General features: G+C 40.9%; 1 pseudogene across 1 annotated transcript; it reads right to left on the minus strand.

The window, feature by feature from the left end:
- Positions 1–924: 924 nt before the first annotated feature.
- Positions 925–13,129, minus strand: LOC309664978 (thyroid transcription factor 1-associated protein 26-like; annotated as a pseudogene). Its single transcript has 2 exons — positions 6,985–13,129; positions 925–6,596 (listed from the first exon to the last, which is right to left on the minus strand). The product of its transcript is annotated as a thyroid transcription factor 1-associated protein 26-like (transcript).
- Between the last annotated feature and the right edge of the window lie 556 nt (positions 13,130–13,685).

Here is a 13,685-nt window from a genome sequence, read left to right on the forward strand (position 1 = left end):
CAGGTCTTTTATTATCCTTATTTCTTAAAAGATGAAACAGAATCCAAGAGAGAAAGTCATTTGTTCAAGGTCTCTTGCTGGTACACGATGTAACAGAGATTTGGGCAGAGGTCTCTGGTCATGACCCCTGTGCTGCTCTGAGTATGGCTCACCCGCTCCTTCTCTGCAGGAAGGAGTGAGGGTGCTGAGGTCTGAGAAGGAGTGGGCAGGTGATGGGAGCAGGACTCTGTCCTCTTTCCCCTGCTGTTTCTGAAGGCTCTTCAGCCTCCCACTATCCATTTGTTTACTGAACCCCTCTAAGCTTCATCTTCCTCTTTTGTAAAACAAGGAAGTCTTCTTAAGCCATCCAGCCTAGAATTAATTAGTCTCCCCTCTATACTGTGTACCGACCTAGTAACTACTTCTATTGTGGCACTTATCCTGCCACCCCACTGTCACACCAACATCCCATCTCAGGCTGAGAGGTAGGCCCCGGTGTCTCCCGGTAGACAAGTTGTCAGAGAGGCTGGAAGACAGCTGCAGACTCTCTGTGCCTGCATTTACCACCCTCTACGAGAATTCTGCTCATTTGTCTTCTTCCCCACTGGACGTGAACCCCTTGAGGCAGAAACAATGTCTTGGGTACCTCTGCATCCCTGGTGCCTGGAACATAACATTGTTCAATTAATAAGCATTCTTTGTGGACTGAATATGTGAAAATTACAGCCATGTGGTCTTAAGATTCCAGAGTAATAGTTAGGGAAAGCAGTGCTTGCATATTAATTTCTTTATTTTTTGTTTTCTGCTTTCTACCTCATCTGACACCAAGTTCAGAGTAAGAATGGTCATTAAATAAAGAAGTCACTAATTTTTAACATGCCACTTAAGCAAAAGGGACCAGCAGACCCTTTTTCACCTTAATCACCTAATGCAAGAAATTCTGGGTATTCTATGTAAATTACAAAATATCATTAACAGAACTCCTTCTCTTGGTTCAGGCATTTTACCACCAATGCTCAGAGCAGTCAACTCACACAGCTGGTGAGGAGTGGAGCCTGATCCAACTTTTCAACCCCCTGTGTCGACTGCTCTCCACTTTCCACACAGTGCCACCCTCTAACCAGTTACCATGGTTTCTAAAAGCCAACCTGCTACTAATTCTGGCACCTTAGGAGAGATAAACTCATGTCTGAGTGCTTCCACTTTTCTCCTGACTGGTAACCTGAGGCTCATAATATCAGCTCTTCTTAGCAGAAGAAAATCAAAGAGGCACAGACAGACATAAGCCAGATTTATTTATTTATTTATTTAACATCTTTATTGGAGTATAATTGCTCTACAATGGTGTGTTAGTTTCTGCTGTATAACAAAGTGAATCAGTTATGCATAAACATATATTCCCATATCTCCTCCCTCTTGCATCTCCCTCCCACCCTGCCTACCCCACCCCTCTAGGTGGTCACAAAGCACCGAGCTGATCTCCCTGCGCTATGTGGCTGCTTCCCACTAGCTAGCTATTTTACATTTGGTAGTGTATACATGTCCATGCCACTCTCTCCTTTCGTGCCAGTTTACCCTTCCCCCTCCCCGTGTCCTCAAGTCCATTCTCTACGTCTGTGTCTTTATTCCTGTCCTGTCCCTAGGTTCTTCAGAACCATTTTTTTTTTAGATTCCATATATATGTGTTAGCATACGATATTTGTTTTTCTCTTTCTGACTTACTTCACTCTGTATGACAGTCTCTAGATCCATCCACCTCACTACAAGTAACTCAATTTCATTTCTTTTTATGTAAGCCAGATATTTAAATAGCCACTGTTTGTCTCTGGGTTCTCACCTTCTTTTTCTCCCTTTTACTTACTTTTCTTCACAAATATTGTTGTGACCAACGTCATCAAACCTAGGGATTCCCTAATGCTGAGTCACCAATTAGGAGAGGCTGGTTAATTCAGAACCACCTGATCAAAATTTTGAAAAATACAGATTTTTGGACCCCACCCCTGGAGATTTTGAATCAGGAGGTCTGGAGTAGTGCCCAGGCATCTGTATGTTTTTGAAGTTCCCCAGGGGATTCTGCTGTGCAGCCAGGTTTAGGAACCACTGATCTGACCCCAAAACATGAGTCAGCAGTCTCCTCCTGCCCCTGACTGAATTTGAAGAGATGAGTCATCATTTCACTTTTTTTTTTTTCCAAACTGAATTGAAACCAAAGACCAGTGTGGGAACCTCGGACTTCCTTTATGTGACAATGAATTCAGATGTCCCCTCTACTTGGTCCAAGCACTGCATCTGCTTCCCCAGGTTCAGGCTTCAGGTGATAGATTCCCTCCTCCATTTAGTCCTGGGAACATATTGTCATCTTGATCAGCCCTGGATAGGAAGTCCCTGGGTGAAATGGCTGTGTGATATTGTGATTTATAATGAGAAATATATATTTGGTCTTTTGTCTCCATTTCTGGCACAGAGTTCCTAAAATTTTGGGACTCTGGGGACCCTTCAGTCTGAGTTGCAGGGACCACACCAGGTTCATCTTACAGCAATCCTAGATGTCTGGGTTCAACAGTTTTGCCTCCCTCTCTCCTCCCAGAGATGAGTCAGGACAAGGAAAAAGGAGAAAATTTAGAACACATGTAGGTTATTTGGTTCTGTAGGTCTACCTTATCCTTCTCCTCCCAACCACCCTAAAACGAGGTCAGGCCTAGTCGGCATGCAGCAGTAGGTAAATCTCAGGCATTTTTGCTCCTTTGTGTTCTTAGAACTGTCTGATGTAACAGAGACCCACTTGAGCAAAAATCATAATTCCACACAGGTATCTGGCCAAACCTGACACTGGGACCACAACCCAGACTGTGAAAGGGCCTGGAACAAGGACCAAGATTCTAGTCAGGGCTGTCTCTCTTTCTCGTCTGCTTCTTTCTTAGGTTCTCTCTGAACAGCTTATCTGGGCTACATGGTTGAAGATGCTAGCAACTGTTTTCTAGTAACTATTGCCAATAGTATCCCATCAAACCTCCTAGCCTGTTGGGCAGAGAGTGACCTTCATCACATCTCAATCCAGTTTCATAATTTGCAGATCATTTATTACGACTCAATCCAGCCCCATGTTTTCTAACAGCTTTTTAAGATATAATTTACATACCATACAATTCACCTATTTAAAGAGTACCATTCAGTGTTTTTTTTGTATATGTACGGAGTTGTGCAACAATCACTACAACCAACTTAAAAACATTTTCATCATCTGGAAATGAAACCCCATACCCTTTATCAGCCATCCATCTACCTCCCCCCCATACCCCTAGTTCTAGGCAACCACTCATTATTTTTTGTGCCTATGGATTTGTCTATTATGGACATTTCATTTAATGGAATTTTACAATATGTGCTTCTTCTATTTAGCATGATGCTTCCCAGGTCCATCCATATTGTGGCATGTATCAGTACTTCATTCCTTTTTTAAGCTGAATTATACTGCATTGTATGGATATAACACAGTTTATTTGTCCATATACTAGTTGCTGGACAGTTGAGTTCTTTCCAGTTTTTGGCTATTATGAATAATGCTGCTATGACCATTCATGTATACATCTTTTCTTTTTTGAATTTTATTTTTTTTTATACAGCATGTTCTTATTAGTTATCTGTTTTATACATATTAGTGTATATATGTCAATCCCAATCTCCCAATTCATCCCACCCACCTGCCCCCCACCACTTTCCCCCCTTGGTGTCCACACGTCATGTATACATCTTGTGTAGACATATATTTTCATTCTCTTGGGTATATACCTAGGAGTAGAATGCTGGGTCATACAGTAAATCTATGTTTAACTTTTGGGGGAACTGCTAGAATCCAGTCCCACTTGAAATTCCAATCATATATGCTTTTCAAATATCCCCCCTTCTCCCAGAACAGGCTAAACTGTGGCTCTATTATCTTGGAGTGGGGGAGGGAAATATTCCCAGGCTCACCCTGGTCAGTCTAATGTCAGTGGTCCTGATAAGGGCCCAGGACTCCTGTGCCCCTGATTTCCCTCCCTCTGTGTCGCCTGAAGCCACAATAACTTTTGGGGTGTTCAGAGGTCACTAAAGGCTCAGGGTCCTGGAATGAGGGGTGCCTGAATTTTCTTCATCCCTGAAAACAACCCTACAGCCCTTCACACCCTCACCCCCCTAAACTCCAGTGAACCTCCCCCTTCAGAAATTTCAGGCAAGAAGCAGGTATTAATCTCTACATAAGGGCACTCTCAAACGTCAAGGATGTGTGTCCCGCATCTCCTTCTTCTCCCCAAGAATGAGAGAAGAAGAGGACAGGACACATTCCTTCCAGGCCTTCCAGAACCTCCTCCTTGTCTTGAATCCCTCTCTTTTATTTTTCATTGTTAAAAGCCAGCGGAACAGTTCAACTTCTCCCATACCCCTCTCTTCTCCACCCTCATTTCCTGCCCCCACCCCTGCACTTGGGAGACTTACCTGAGGAATTTGACCTTAATGAAACTTGACCTTTGTGACTTTAGTAACTTTTTTCTCAACAAGGAGCCATCTCCCCAGTTATTTCTTCTCCATTCAGTAACGTGGGGGTTGCTAGGGCAGGAAAAGTACTTAATCATTAGTTTACATCAAACCATAAAACTCTCTTTTATATGAGTGCCTTTCAGAAAGTGAGCCAAACCTGGGCCTCCTTCCTTCTACAAACAACCACCTCAGTTGCTCTGGCCAGAATATCCATCCATACTTTCCCTTCCCTCACTTTGAGCAAAGGCCTTCTTTGGCAGGTGGAGACCACGTGGGATTCCAAGCCAAGTATGTGACTTCTGGTATGATGGCAAGGGACCAGCCTCCAGCCCCTGGGTTGACCACAACTCAAGGAAGGCCAATTTTCAGGGTGGCCCACGTGTGGACTCCTCCCTCCTCTATCTGATCCCCTCTGCCTTGACTTTCTCCCCACCTCTGAATCCCCTATCCCCATTTTCAAGAGAGAGGGCTAGCCATCATTCCTTTTTGTCACATTCCAGATAAACTCATATCAAGATTTTGGTTCCTGACTTTAGGAGGGTTGCTAAGGCTGGTTCTAGGTAAATTGCTGGCTCCTTGTAGTTCTCACCCCTTCCTGAGCTCTTCCTCTTTGCCCATGTCCCAAAAACCCTGGGTGCATTTCTTTCTCACACTTAGGCTGTGTTCTTTTTTTTCTTCCCTGTAAGGCCTAGCAGAGTGGGAAATACTGGACTTTTTTTTTGGACCTGAAATAGCTAACACTGATTTAGCACCTGCTATGTGGCAAGCACTGTTCTAGGTACTTTATGTGAGCATTTTTTTTTTAATTTTATTTATTTATTTATTTACTTACTTATTTATTTATGGCTGAGTTGGGTCTTCGTTTCTGTGCGAGGGCTTTCTCTAGTTGCGGCAAGTGGGGGCCACTCTTCATCGCGGTGCGCGGGCCTCTCACTATCGCGGCCCCTCCCGTTGCGGAGCACAGGCTCCAGACGCGCAGGCTCAGCAATTGTGGCTCACGGGCCTAGTCGCTCCGCGGCATGTGGGATCTTCCCAGACCAGGGCTCGAATCCGTGTCCCGTGCACTGGCAGGCAGATTCTCAACCACTGAGCCACCAGGGAAGCCCTGAGCATTTTTTTTTTACTTCCAGTTTTATTGAGTCATAATTAACATACCACACTGTATAAGTTTAAGGTGTACAGCATCACGATTTGACTTACATACATCATGAAATGATGACCACAATAAGTTAGTGAATATTTATCATCGCATATAAATACAAAATTAAAGAAATAAAAAAAAAATTTTTGCTTTCTTAGGATTTACTCTGTTAACAACTTTCATATGTAACATACAGCACTGCTCATTATGTTTATCATGTTGTACGTTACATCCCTGGTACTTATTTACCTTATAACTGAAAGCTTGTACATTTTGACTGCCTTCATCCAGTTCCCCCTCCACCCACCCCTAACTCTGGTAACCATAAATCTGATCTTTTTTTTCTATGAGTTTGTTTGTTTGCTTTTGAAGGTTAATTGATCTACAACACTATGTTAGTTCCTCATATACAACGTAGTAACTCCATTTTTTTTTAACATTTTATTTCATCTGAATTTCGTATGGTGCAAAAGTATTATATGCTTGAACCTGTCGCTCAAATAGGAGGTTCTTTCAGTTCTCCAGGCCAACCTTCCTTCAGATGCAAATAAATTTTTTTAAAAAGAATATTATGTAGAACATACATGGAAAATTTTCTCTTACAAAAACAAAAATATTTGGACATTTTAAATTTAGTATAACTTAACAACCCTGTTTCTGCTGATAAATTTAGTTAATTGTTAGGAGGTTTAGTACGTATACAGAGAACTCAGTAAACAGCAGATATTTTAACCCTTGATTAAGGATGACATGTCTGACTTAATTTTGTTCTTGTATTTTTTTAAGAAGCTACTCCATTTGTAAATTCAAGTTTGGTTGGCCTTTTATAGTCTTTTTGCTCAATACTTTGAACACTTTTTCTTCTTATTTAGAACCTTTGAGCTTCTTCTCTCTCTTGTTTTCTACTCTCAAATTCTTGTTTCTTAGCAACACACTTAGCTTGTACCCATTCATATTCTTCCTGTGCTTTAAAAAAAAATTTTTTTTAATAAATTTATTTATTTTATTTATTTATTTTTGGCTGCATTGGGTCTTCATTGCTGCGTGCGGGCTTTCCCCAGTTGCGGCAAGCAAGGGCCACTCTTCGTTGTGGCGTGTGGGCTTCTCATTGCAGTGGTCCCTCTCGTTGCGGAGCACGGGCTCTAGGTGTGCAGGCTTCAGTAGTTGTGGCACGCGGGCTCAGCATTTGTGGCTCACGGGCTCCAGAGCGCAGGCTCTGTAGTTGTGGTGCGTGGGCTTAGCCATTCTGCAGCATGTGGGATCTTAGTTCCCTGACCAGGGATCAAACCCGTGTCCCCTGCATTGGCAGACAGATTCCTAACCACTGTGCCACCAGGGGAGTCCCCTTCCTGTGCTTTTTGATTTGATGTTTTCTTTTATTTTTCTTTGGCATAGTAATGGAGTTTACTCTTATGCTACATTGTTTCTGGCTGAGATTGCTCATTGCTACAGTGTTCTTCAGACAATGCCTGGTCAACGTTACATTGCTCTTCTGGCAAAGGCTGATCAACTCGTTCTTCTGACAAAGGCCAGTCAACTTGTTCTAACAAAGACTGGTCAACTTTTCTAAGTTGATTCTTGAGTCTTTCCTCTTCATCTAAATAGAGATGTTTCAGATGATCAGGGTACCAATCTGTGAATTGGGACTCCTGTGTGGTTTGAGCCTTCTTTACCCTCCATAGTAATTTCTTGTAATTTTGCTGAATTTTCATTTCAGAATGCAGACGTGTCCCTCAGGAACACTCCCCATGAAGGCTTGCAGATGGTTAGATTGCCATATCCTGTGTTTCACTTTCTTATTCTTGAATCCTACCTGTGAAGCTCCTTCACGACGTGTCCCAAAATTCCCTGTCTGCCACTTTGCTGCCAGCCTCACCAGTGCCATGGCACACCAACCGTGTCACCAGAAAACCACAAAGGACCCACTCAATAGTTCTATACATTTCAAAATAATCACCATGATAAGGTCTAGTTACCATCTGTTGCTGCACAAAGATATTACATAATTATTGAAATGTATTACTGTACATTTTATGTCTGGGACTCATTTATTTTGCAACTGGAAGTTTGTACCTCTTAATCTCCCTCACATATTTATAATGCATCACATCATATCACATTGCATTGCACTGCATTGCTTTTGGAGGAAAATATTTTGGGAGGAAAAACCAGAAATGAACCCTGCCCTGCACTCACAAGGTGATCAGTCCTTGGTTAAGCCACGTAATCTCTCTTCACCTCAACCTTCCCTTCTAGAAAATGAAAAGGGCTTTGTAGACTGACTGTGTACACTAGTGAGATCATTATTATGCAATATTTATGACCTAAATTCCAATTTTCCATTACTAAGTATCAGTGCAACTATGCCAAGTTCTAAAAATGTTTTCTTGTTGCTGTTGTTTAGCAATTTAACTATACTCTCCATTACTGATTTTTTAAAAATTATTTCTGTTTAAAAAGCAATGTGTGTCCATGGCAAGTTATTTAGAAAATAAAATAGAAGGGGAAAAAGAGAAAGTAAAAAAACATGTGCAAGTCCTCCACCCAGAAACGCCCCTGTTAATACCTTGGTATCTACTCCTCCAGTATTTTTTTGAGGCATGTAGATTTATGAGGCAGGAAAATGTGCTGAGATATTAGTTTGAGTTTTATTTGGGCCCTGTTGTGAAAACCCCAGGGCTTTCCTTTGTGCCGAGATGAGTCTGTTTTCCCAAGCCTAGGTGTGGAGGAAGAACTGAGCTGCCCAGAGGGAAGGGTGGAGAGACGTAGACTGAGGCAGGAGGGAGCCCAGATGAGGTAGAGGAAGGGAAACAGTGGGGGAGTGTATCTCCCTGCTAAAGAGGGGCAGGAGCTCTGGTGGGTGGTGTGTGGACCCTATAGACACTAAGCTCTTAGAGTCTTGCAGGGGACATATGCCCATTCCTCAGCCAATCACGGTAGCTGAGGAAGGGAGGTCAAGTAAGAGCAGGCAGCGCTCATTGAAACCACATGCCTGGAGTTATGGGTGGAGAAGCAGTTCCCCACACAGCCCCATTCTTGGGGCCTAGGCAGCCACTCCCATTTGTAGCTACTACAAGTTTCATCCCTTCTTCTTTAAGGGATAAAGTAAAAAGAATGAGAAGGAGGAAACGATAATGCTGCTTTTTCAGAATAAAAACAATTAGGTTGAGGGAGGACTTAGAGGCAAGGCATGTTAAAAGGACTAGAACACATTAGAGAAATATGGCTTAGAAAACCTACCCTGTCTCTTCTGACCCCACTCTTATGAGCCCAAGAGAAACGAGGAGGTAGGAATGGGATTGGTCATCAGGACTGCATGCAAGTTGGCCTTTTCTTGCCATCAGGTTTGAGTCTCACTATTGAAAAGCCTCGTGGTGTAGTGGGGCCTCAGAGGCCTGAGTTCAAGTACAACCATGCAACTGAGGAAAGGCTGCTCGATGTCAACTGTTTCCTCATATGTAAAATGGGTCTAACAGTATCTAGACCACAAGTTGCTCCAAGAATGAAATGAAGTGCTGTAGCAGGTTGAATAATGTTCCCCCCAAATTCCATGTCCACCTGGAGCCTCCAAATGTGACCTTATTTGGAAGTAGGGTGTTTGCAGATGTAATTAGTTAGGATGAGGTCATACTGGAATAGGGTGGGCACTAACACAATGGCTGGTGTCCTTATAAGAAGAGGAAAGGACGTGCAATGATATGCACAACGAATAAGATCATGAGACGATGAAGGCAGAGATTGGAATGATCTGCTGCAGCCAAGAAATGCCAAGGCTTGACAGGAACCCCCAGAAGCTAGGAATAGACAAGGAAGCATTCTTTCCTGGAGCCTTCAGCAGGAGTATGGCCATGTGACACCTTGATCTCAGACTTCTAGTCTCCAGAATTGTGAGAGAACTATAAGTACAGTGTCTGCTGTTTTAAGCCACCCAGTCTGTGGTGATTTGTTATGGCAGCGCCAGAAAACAAATAAAGATACCTGTGTAAAGTTCTTGGTATGTAGCTAGAACATGCTGGAGTTCTTCTTTCCCTCCCCTTCTCCTACTCCTAAACGTGCACATGTGTGCTCACTTTGGCAGCACGTGTACTAAAATTGGAATGATACAGAGAAGATTAGCATGGCCCCTGCACAAAGATGACACGCAAATTCATGAAGCATTCCATATTTTTTCAATCAAGTCCAGGAACCGCAGAGAGTCCCATACAGGATAAATCTAAGGAGAAACACGCCAAGACACATATTAATCAAACTATCAAAAATTAAATACAAAGAAAAAATATTAAAAGCAGCAAGGGAAAAACAAAAAATAACATACAAGGGAACCCCCATAAGGTTAACAGCTGATCTTTCAGCAGAAACTCTGCAAGCCAGACGGAGTGGCAGGACATACTTAAAGTGATGAAAGGGAAAAACCTACAACCAAAATTACTCTACCCGGCAAGGATCTCATTCAGATTCAATGGAGAAATTAAAACCTTTACATACAAGCAAAAGCTAAGAGAATTCAGCACCACCAAACCAGCTTTACAACAAATGCTAAAGGAACTTCTCTAGGCAGGAAACACAAGAGAAGGAAAAGACCTACAATAACAAACCCAAAACAAGTAAGAAAATGGTAATAGGAACATACATATCAATAACTACCTTAAATGTAAATGGAGTAAATGCTTCCACCCAAAGACATAGACTGGCTGAATGGATACAAAAACAAGACCCATGTATATGCTGTCTACAAGAGACCCACTTCAGACCTAGGGACACATACAGACTGAAAGTGAGGGGATGGAAAAAGATATTCCATGCAAATGGAAACCAAAAGAAAGCTGGAGTAGCAATTCTCATATCAGATAAGATAGACTTTAAAATAAAGACTATTACAAGAGACAAAGAAGGACACTACACAATGATCACGGGATCAATCCAAGTAGAAGAAATAACAGTTGTAAATATTTATGCATCCAACATAGGAGCACCTCAATACATAAGGCAAATGCTAACAGCCATAAAAGGGGAAATCAACAGTACCACAATCATAGTAACGGACTTTAACACCCCACTTTCACCAAGGGACAGATCAACCAAAATGAAAATAAATAAGGAAACACAAGCTTTAAATGATACATTAAACAACATGGACTTAATAGATATTTATAGGACATTCCATCCAAAAACAACAGAATACACTTTCTTCTCAAGTGCTCCTGGAACATTCTCCAGGATAGATCATATCTTGAGTCACAAATCAAGCCCTGGTAAATTTAAGAAAATTGAAATCATATCAAGTATCTTTTCCAACCACAACGCTATGAGACTAGATATCAATTACAGGAAAAAATCTGTAAAATATACAAACACATGGAGGCTAAACAATACACTACTAAATAACCAAGAGATCACCAAGAAATCAAAGAGGAAATCAAAAAATACCTAGGAACAAATGACAATGAAAACACGACGACCCAAAACCTATGGGATGCAGCAAAAGCAGTTCTAAGAGGGAAGTTTATAGCAATACAATCCTACCTCAAGAAACAAGAAACATCTCAAATAAACAACCTAACCTTACACCTAAAGCAATTAGAGAAAGAAGAACAAAAAAACCCCAAAGTTAGCAGAAGAAATCATAAATTTCAGATCAGAAATAAATGAAAAAGAAATGAAGGAAACAATAGCAAAGATCAATAAAACTAAAAGCTGGTTCTTTGAGAAGATAAACAAAATTGATAAACCAGTAGCGAGACTCATCAAGAAAAAAAGGGAGGAGACTCAAATCAACAGAATTAGAAATGAAAAAGGAGAAGTAACAACTGACACTGCAGAGATACAAAGGATCATGAGAGATTACTACAAGCAACCATATGCCAATAAAATGGACAACCTGGAAGAAATGGACAAATTCTTAGAAAAGCACAACCTTCTGAGACTGAACCAGGAAGAAATAGAAAATATAAACAGACCAATCAAAGTGCTGAATTTGAGACTGTGATTAAAAATCTTCCAACAAACAAAAGCCCAAGACCAGATGGCTTCACAGGCGAATTCTATCAAACATTTAGAGAAGAGCTAACACCTAACCTTCTCAAACTATTCAAAAATGTAGCAGAGGGAGGAACACTCCCAAACTCATTCTACGAGGCCACCATCACCCTGATACCAAAACCAGACAAAGATGTCACAAAGAAAGAAAACTACTGGCCAATATCACTGATGAACATAGATGCAAAAATCCTCAAAAAAATACTAGCAAACAGAATGCAACAGCACATTGAAAGGATCATACACCATGATTAAGTGGGGTTTATCCCAGGAACGCAAGGATTCTTCAGTATATGCAAATCAGTCAATGTGATAAACCATATTAACAAATTGAAGGAGAAAAACCATATGATCATCTAAATAGATGCAGAAGAAGCTTTCGACAAAATTCAACACCCATTTATGATAAAAACCCTCCAGATGTAGGCCTAGAGGGAACTTACCTCAACATAATAAAGGCCAAATATGACAAACCCACAGCCAACATCCTTCTCAATGGTGAAAAACTGAAACCATTTCCTCTAAGATCAGGAACAAGACAAGGTTGTCCACTCTCACCACTATTATTCAACATAGTTTTGGAAGTTTTAACCACAGCAATCAGAGAAGAGAAAGAAATAAAAGGAATCCAAATCAGAAAAGAAGAAGTAAAGCTGTCACTGTTTGCAGATGACATGATACTATACAAAGAGAATCCCAAAGATGCTACCAGAAAACTACTAGAGCTAATCAATGAATTTGGTAAAGTAGCAGGATACAAAGTTAATGCACAGAAATCTCTTGCACTCCTATACACTAATGATGATAAATCTGAAAGAGAAATTAAGGAAACACTCCCATTTACCATTGCAACAAAAAGAATAAAAAAGACCTACGAATAAACCTACCTAAGGAGATAAAAGACCTGTATGCAGAAAACTATAAGATGCTGATGAAAGAAATTAAAGGTGATACAAACAGATGGAGAGATATACCATGTTCTTGGATTGGAAGAATCAACATTGTGAAAATGACTATACTACCCAAAGCAATCTACAGATTCAATGCAGTCCCTATCAAACTACCACTGGCATTTTTCACAGAACTAGAGCAAAAAATTTCACAATTTGCATGGAAACACAAAAGACCCCGAATAGCCAAAGCAATCTTGAGAAACAAAAACGGAGCTGGAGGAATCAGGCTCCCAGACTTCAGACTCTACTACAAAGCTACAGTAATCAAGACAGTATGGTACTGGCACAAAAACAGAAATATAGATCAATGGAACAGGATAGAAAGCCCAGAGATAAACCCACGCACATATGGTCACCTTATTTTTGATAAAGGAGGCAAGAATATACAATGGAGAAAAGACAGTCTCTTTAATAAGTGGTGCTGGGAACACTGGACAGCTAAACCATGTAAACCAATGAAATTAGAACACTCCCTAACACCATACACAAAGATAACTCAAAATGGATTGAAGACCTAAATTTAGAGGAAAACATAGGCAGAACGCTCTATGACATAAATCACAGCAAGATCCTTTTTGACCCACCTCCTAGAGAAATGGAAATAAAAACAAAAGTAAACAAATGAGACCTAATGAAACTTAAAAGCTTTTTCACAGCAAAGGAAACCATAAACAAGACAAAAGACAACCCTCAGAATGGGAGAAAATATTTGCAAATGAAGCAACTGAAAAAGATTAATCTCCAAAATTTACAAGCAGCTCGTGCAGCTCAATATCAAAAAAAACAAACAACCCACTCCAAAAATGGGCAGAAGATCTAAATAAACATTTCTCCAAAGAAGATATACAGATTACCAACAAACACATGAAAGGATGCTCAACATCACTAATCATTAGAGAAATGCAAATCAAAATTACAATGAGGTATCACCTCACACCAGTCAGAACGGCCATCATCAAAAAATCTACAAACAGTAAATGCTGGAGAGGGTGGGGAGAAAAGGGAACCGTCTTGCACTGTTGGTGGGAATGTAAATTGATACAGCCACTATGGAGAACAGT

The sequence above is a fragment of the Balaenoptera physalus genome (assembly GCF_965194825.1).
Source record: "Balaenoptera physalus genome assembly, chromosome: 7".
Lineage (NCBI taxonomy): Eukaryota > Metazoa > Chordata > Mammalia > Artiodactyla > Balaenopteridae > Balaenoptera > Balaenoptera physalus.